Source organism: Manacus candei, unplaced genomic scaffold (genome assembly GCF_025592945.1).
Source record: "Manacus candei isolate 608988 ecotype Guabito, Panama unplaced genomic scaffold, ASM2559294v1 h1tg000027l, whole genome shotgun sequence".
In the NCBI taxonomy this organism is placed as follows: Eukaryota; Metazoa; Chordata; class Aves; order Passeriformes; family Pipridae; genus Manacus; species Manacus candei.
In genome coordinates, this window is record NW_026138075.1 from 2,193,942 (window position 1) to 2,200,836 (window position 6,895).

The 6,895-nt window shown below is 41.7% G+C and overlaps 1 long non-coding RNA gene across 4 annotated transcripts in view; it reads left to right on the forward strand.

Moving 5' to 3' along the window:
- LOC127471960 (uncharacterized) overlaps positions 1-6,483 on the forward strand; it is a 22,283-nt gene extending 15,800 nt beyond the window's left edge. Inside the window, exons 2-5 of one of the 4 annotated variants that reach the window (XR_007904798.1) lie at positions 851-984; positions 3,407-3,485; positions 3,955-4,073; positions 5,590-6,483. This is a non-coding gene — a long non-coding RNA (uncharacterized LOC127471960). Of the gene's footprint in view, positions 1-850; positions 985-3,406; positions 3,486-3,740; positions 4,074-5,589 lie in introns of all 4 variants that reach the window. The other 3 variants (XR_007904797.1, XR_007904795.1, XR_007904796.1) reach the window with 3 other exon arrangements.
- Positions 6,484-6,895: the final 412 nt, after the last annotated feature.

Sequence of the window (6,895 nt, forward strand, 5' to 3'; positions counted from 1 at the left end):
AGAAGAGGGGCTGAAAACCACTTGGATTTCTATGGGGCTGGGGTCATGTCCAGCCAATCCCTTACAGAGGTTCTAGAGGACCCCAGCTCCTTACATGCCACAGCATTTGGAATTTAGAGCTTGAGACAGTCACTATCCTGACTTGCACCTGGCTTCTGAGGTGAGTCCACTTCCATTCTCAGCAGCCCAGGACAGTGCAGTTTGCCGCTCTGTAGTCACTCTCTGAAACATTCCATTTCACTCTGCCATCAGTCCTGTGAATGTGAATAAGTTTTCATAGGATCATGGAATGGTTTGGGTTGGAAAGGACCTTGAAGACTGTCTCATTCAAGCCCCCTCTGATGGGGAGGGACACCTTCCACTAGATCAGGTTGCTCCAGGCTCCATCCAACATAGCCTTGAACACTCCCAGGGGTGGGATATCCACAGCTCCTCTGGGCAACCTGTTCCAGTGTCTCACCACCCTACAATATGCATATGTTAGCTCGTATAGGTAACATGCAATCCACATTCTCTACCCATACAATTCATAGATTAGACCTACAGTCATGCTAATTTGATTTGATTTGAGGTGATATTTTCAGATAAAATAAGGCAGGCAATTTCACCTTTAACCTACTATCTTTTTCCCATTACTTTTAATTGAATTAATTGCAATGTATATTTGTAGGAAATAAGCTGTGATGATAAGCTTTATTAGTAAGAAGTCCACTACCCTCTTCCTTTTCATGAGCTGGGTGGGAGGCATTTTCCATCTGAATTTGACCATTGTTTAATGTTAATCTGATAAGTTTTGTGTCTTTCCTGGATTAATCATTATCTGCCTCCCTATCATTTCATTTGACACCAGGTTTGTGCAAATGGAAACTGATGACTCAGAAGGATTGTTCTGGGACTGGCTCATTAGACTCTGCAGAAAATACCACAATGGCTTTTCCAGAGAGGGCAAATGTGATTCCATGAATAAACACGCTGTACTAACTGGTAAGACCCGCTTGGTGTGGCTGGGCTTTATGCTCTCTGTGTGTGCGTATCTTCCTGCCTGCTTCTGAACCAAGCTTGTTTATGCAAAGGCTACTTGTGCAAATGAAAATGCTGTTGTTCCAAAGAACACAAGACAAGCAGTCAAACCGTGTATTGAGTTTCTAGTTGGCATAAAACCAAGACCTTGGTGCTTTGCACAAAGAGTTCCCAACTCATGAGTGCACAGTATGAGGGAAAGCAGCGACGGAGTCTGTGATCAAAAAGCTTTTACATAGTTTGGAGTCTTAATTACAACAAACCCCCAAAAAGGTGCATTTACAGGTATGCCTATCTTTGTATTGTGAGTTTCTGTTATCAATACTGTAAATAGTTAACATTTGAAAACAAAGGTATAAAGGATTAGCACAGCAATAGTAAACATAGCAAAGCAGTGCTGTGGAGTGTCGCAAGGTAACAGAGTGGGAAACATATGAAATGAAACATCTATAAAGCTCGAAAACACCATATGTTGCTTTGCCAAGAACTCTAGCTATGCCACTTAACTGTGCTGAGCATTAGTCATGAAGCAAACCATCTTCCTGGGAGGGAATTGGAGTTAATAATCCTGCCTTAAAGAGGCTTCACAGTGCAAGAACTCTCTCCAACCGCAAGCCCCTAGTCTTCTTATGCATCAGGGGTCATCACCCTTGTTAGGACTTCTTCTGTGGTATATCCAATAAAAATAAAGTTTGCAAGCCTACTTAAAAAGTGATTTCTAATGCACTTCCTAGGATACTATTACTCCACAAGCCATGGGCTATTAATATCCCTCGATGTCTTTTGGAAACAAAAGACCGTCCCTAGTGGGTGGTAGGTTTCTCCCAGCCCACCTTCCTACATCATGGGCAAGAACACATCTGGGAATCCAGGTGGCTTTGCCAGTGCCTTTCATTATACTAACTTGATTCATGCTGACTTTTTTTCCCACTAGGCAGATGTTGCCATTGCAAAGGGGCTCCAAATCTACCAGATTGCTTCTCGGAGTATCTCCCAGAGTTAGTGAAATCCCCAGGTAGCTTAAGGGGTGTGCAGGTGCGAGTGGTGTATTCTCAGTAACAACGTTGACACCAAGCACCAACCTTCACTGATGTGAAGAAGGAGGTAAGATAAACCTCTGGTGTCACCTGTAATGGCATTTTGCTTTCCTGATTCAGTGACCACTGCAGAGCCTTGGCACTGTGTAGCTCAAACATGTTCCCCTCCCTCTGAAGGAAGCTGGAAATGCAGAGGTGGAGAGAGACTAAACAGTGAATGCTATTATACCACTCTGTGTTTGGCTATGATATATCTGTGTCTTTGATGCTGCATTTTGTTTGAAATAGCTTAGAAAAAGTCAAAGAATTGAGAAGTTACAGAGAAAAAAAGTAAGATCTGTGAAGCTAGAGAACAGCTTTCCTCTGATAGAAATTTGAACAATTTAAGACTCTGCAGACTGGAAAGGGGCAGAACTCAATGGTCTGTCAATTGTTGAGTGACTTAAAGGAGTTGGCTGTTTGTCACAGTCTCTTCCAACAGAAAATTTCAGGAACATCAACTGAAATACTCATAGGCAGATTCCAGACAAGCACAAGGAGGTGGCTTCTCACAAAATACACAGTTAACTTGTATCACTCGTTGCTGTAAGATATTGTAAATGATAAAAGTTGTTCAAATTTTCAGAATAACTCAGGATGTTGATGGGAAAGGTCTACCTAGGTTGTGCTAAACACAAAGAAACCACTATCTAAAATTAGAAGAACTCACCAGGTTTTTCTAGGTCTTCCCCGCCCTTTTATCCAGACTAAAGAAGTCTCATCAAAAGTTATCTGGTCAAATTTTATGAAACTGTTTAAACCAGCTGGGCTGTTAATGATACCAACAGCTTTGGAATTAGTCAGTCATCTGTCCATTTCTGGAAAAATATTCATGACTGAAAAATGCTAGGCAGATATTCACAAGTGAACAAAAAAAAAAAACAAACTGAATTTGTCTGTGACCTGGATAGTAAGATAAGTAAATCAACCTGTACACCTAAGTGTAGCTTTGAGAGTGAAACTTCTGATTATTGTCACACACTTATGAGTGTGCAAAGGCTTATGAAATCTGGTTTTGAAATGCACTGGACTGGCCTTCAATCTGAACTATGCACATGGTCTAATTAATTATCTTTTGAGCTGCTAGTCAGGTAGAAGTCAAAAGCAAAAACTGCAGCCCGAGAATGGGAAGGGAAGAAAATATTCATATGCAAGAAAAGAAGAGAGGGCCCAACAAGAAACCTATGCAGATGATGAACTTTACCCATCCACTTCTATCTGACCCTGATGAGAATGTTTCTGCTTGAGGTTACTCCTGCAGTCTTGTTCATGTCTTAACAATTTCTGGGGATTTTTCATTCATGTTCCAGGTGCTGTAATGGAATAGAAAATGTATGTGTAGCTGAACTGTGACATGAAATCTCTAGTATCCAAGGAAACAGAGAACATGTATGAGCAACTCATCTTGTAAAAAGTTAAACCAAATTATCTGTATCATTTTACTTGTCCAAGACACTTATTATCTTACGCAGATAAGCTGGTGTAAGGATATTTTAAATGTCAAAATAGAACCCACACTGCAAAATATAGATCCTAGTCTCAAGCACCCTACTTCTTAAGAGGGTTTTCATCTGTGGGCGTAATTTTGGCCTATTAAAATCACAAGGATGAATCACAGATCAATTATTTGTCTCCAAAAACCAGGATAATCTCTCAAGATGAGATGCTGATTGCAGATAGCTTGAAACTGGACATATTTTCTCTCAGCTTGCTAGTTCGTGCCTGCCTGTAATAAGGAGGATATAGTAATGAGGTGATTAGGCAAAAAATGAGATGTACTAGAGGGAAAATACTGAAATGGTATCAGTAATCTCAAAAGAACCACAAAGGAAAATGTCCCCTCATGTATTCACTACAGTTTATCTGCTGCTGCCCAGAAATGAGAACTGCTGATGTACTAGGAAAGCTGGTTCTGTCTAGAGCTTCCCATTCAGGAGGGCACTCACATTATGAGTAAAAATGAGGAGAAATATTTAGGTGAGTATCATGGATAACTGGCTCCTTTTGATCTACTTTGTGTAACCAAGGAAAGACCATATAATGCTATTTGTTCTGTTCCTTGCTTTTAGATAGATATATCAAGGCAGCATCATTATCTGGAGTTGCTATTTCAGTGAATAACAAGGTGCAGACAAACCAATAGGCGTAATGAAAAGGGTCCAAGATGGGTCACAGAAGCTGTTTCCGTGGCTTACTTTTAGAGTCAGGTAAAATAAGGAAAGAACAAATGTGAGATCTTAATGAATCAGTGCAAGAGAGAGGTGTGTTCTTTGTGTTAAAGTGTTGGGCTTTAGTATTGCCCCACAGCATACAGGACTGCACACACACACTCATGATGGGCTGACTGAGGTTGCCCTAGAGAATTCACATTTACCATAGATTTTTGAATCCGGGGAGAGATTATAGTCTACTGAGAGTCCAAATTGCCCAAATACATCATGACTTTTTCTTTTATCACCTATTGGGTGAAAAGTGGATCGGTAGAGCTTGGGTACAGACAGTCCCAGCAAGTCCAAATGCATACATATACCTGTATGTGCACCTATAAGGGTATTCTCCTCTGAAGCAGAGAGCAGAAGACAAGGCTAAAAGGATCTGAATATAAATGTAGTCTCTATATAGGCATAAAAATTGCACTGTTTTTCAATGGGAAGAAGGTCAGAACCCCCTAACAGTGGTGCTGCAGCAGTGCACAGTCCATCCAGATTGTGAGGAGTCATGCAGACCCCTAGGAAGTCTGCAGCCTTATAGACAAATGATAGCTGGTAATGAGGTAGCAATCTGACTATCTGCTTGCAAGTTAAGGCAATTAATTTCTAGACCTCCCTGGTGTGAGGGAAACCTAAGCATCTACAGAGGTGTGGGAATTCACAAGGAGATAGAATAGACCTTTGCAATCTTAAAGACTTCAAAGAGAATCCCATTATTCTGGGAGGGGATTAGTTTTTGCTGATCTAGGCAAGGTTCTACTTATTTGAAAAGGAATAAAATGGGTCCAACTGCATAGTCAGGACTTCCTTAGTCAGTACTCAGACCAGCAACCAGCTCCAGCAGCTGTGGTGGACACTGATACCTAACAGCTGCACCAAAATTAGCAATTAAACAGAACAAATTAATGTTTACCCCATGGAATTTGCTTGGCTTAGTCGCTATATGACTTAGAGTCAAAAAATGACCTATTGTGAAGATGCACTTTTATAGCCTGTGCTGAAGCCAGTTCTCCTCCTGGACGAGTTCTACTTTTCAAACAATAATGCTCAGGGAATGGCTTGTCTGAGAAATTCCTGTTAATGTTTACAGTATTGCAGAGAAGAGGTTGCTCATTTCTCAGAAGAGCACCAGGTTCTCATTTTAGACCAGATCATTCTGTCACTCCTCTCCAAGTGAGTGGTTTCACGACCTGGGGGATTGCTTTCTGTGTCCCAGAACACTTTAAGTAGATATGGCAGGAGGCCATAAGACCTTTATTGAAGATGATTTCCCTTATTTTCAGGGTGTTTCCAACTATTTCAGCTGTCTCTCCAATTTCTGCAGCCAGGAGAAAGAACACATGAATTAAAGGTGGTCTCAACTCTGTCATCATTTATTCATCCCTACAGTTTACCACATCTGATAGTGTAGTCCAAGCTGTGTTGTGAGACCCTGGTGTGAAGTGCATTAACTATCAGCACTTAAAGTACTACTCTGTCAGCTGTTGACCATAGGAACCCAGAAGAAAACCAGGCAGATATGTCTCTGAGAGTGCTGGCAGGAACCTTTGTACCATGCAAAGACACAGCATCAGTACTGCTTCAAGGCTCTCCCTGTGGCAGCAGGAGAGAAGAAGACAGAGAGTCAAGATTCCTCCTGTGTCATGCTTCTTGTCACATCTCTCCTCACCTGGTGCCCCAAGAGGTGTGAGCAGAGACTGCATGTGAATTGGGTTGCCTCACTTTCTGCTCTGACGTGAGCATCTCTGCAGGAGCTGATCCCTGAACAGAGCTCATTGGAGGTGAGTGAACAGTATCATAGCACTGTGGCTGGTGCAAAAAGGCACTGCTGATCCCAGATGTTTAAAAATTGCAGAAGCTAGAAGAATAATAAAATTAGCTAGAAAAAATACTGGAAGATTAAAATAAAGCTTTGGCTCTTTTTAGTTGTTGTTTAATTTTTTTGACATTTAGAGTAGCGTTTATGTTGTATTTTCTAACTTTATCCACATCTCTGGCAAATAGAAATATACTCTTATTTTCACCTTAAGAAAAAAAAAGAGAGAGACAGAAAACTACACTGTCATTATTTAATCCCCTGCTTCATCATAAATAAGGTGAGATTCAAGATTGAATTCTGAGAGGGATGGGAAATGCCCTTCTCAGCTGACATGTCTGCAGGGCACCCTTGCAGCACAGCGCTGTCTCCTGTGCTCTCACACTCTTACAGTTCCTCACCTTTCCAAGTAAAGAGCCAAGCACCTTCACTGTGGTCTCACAAACTGAGATGATGGGCAACCCACATAATGGAAGAGAAACATTTCTTATCTTGTATTTTATGATTGTAGCATCATAGCTGAGCTGGAAGGGACCCACAAGGATCCTCAAAGTCCATCTCCTGGCCCTACACAGAACAGCTCCAAGAATCAACATGTGCCTGACAGCATTGTCCAAACTCTTCTGGAGCTCTGTCAGGCTTGGCGCAGTGACCACTTCCCTGGGGAGCCTGTTCCAGTGCCTGACTACCCTCTGGGTGAAGAACCTTTTCCTAATATCCAGCCTAAACCTCCCCTGACTGAGCTTCATGCCATTCCCTCAGGTCCTGTCATT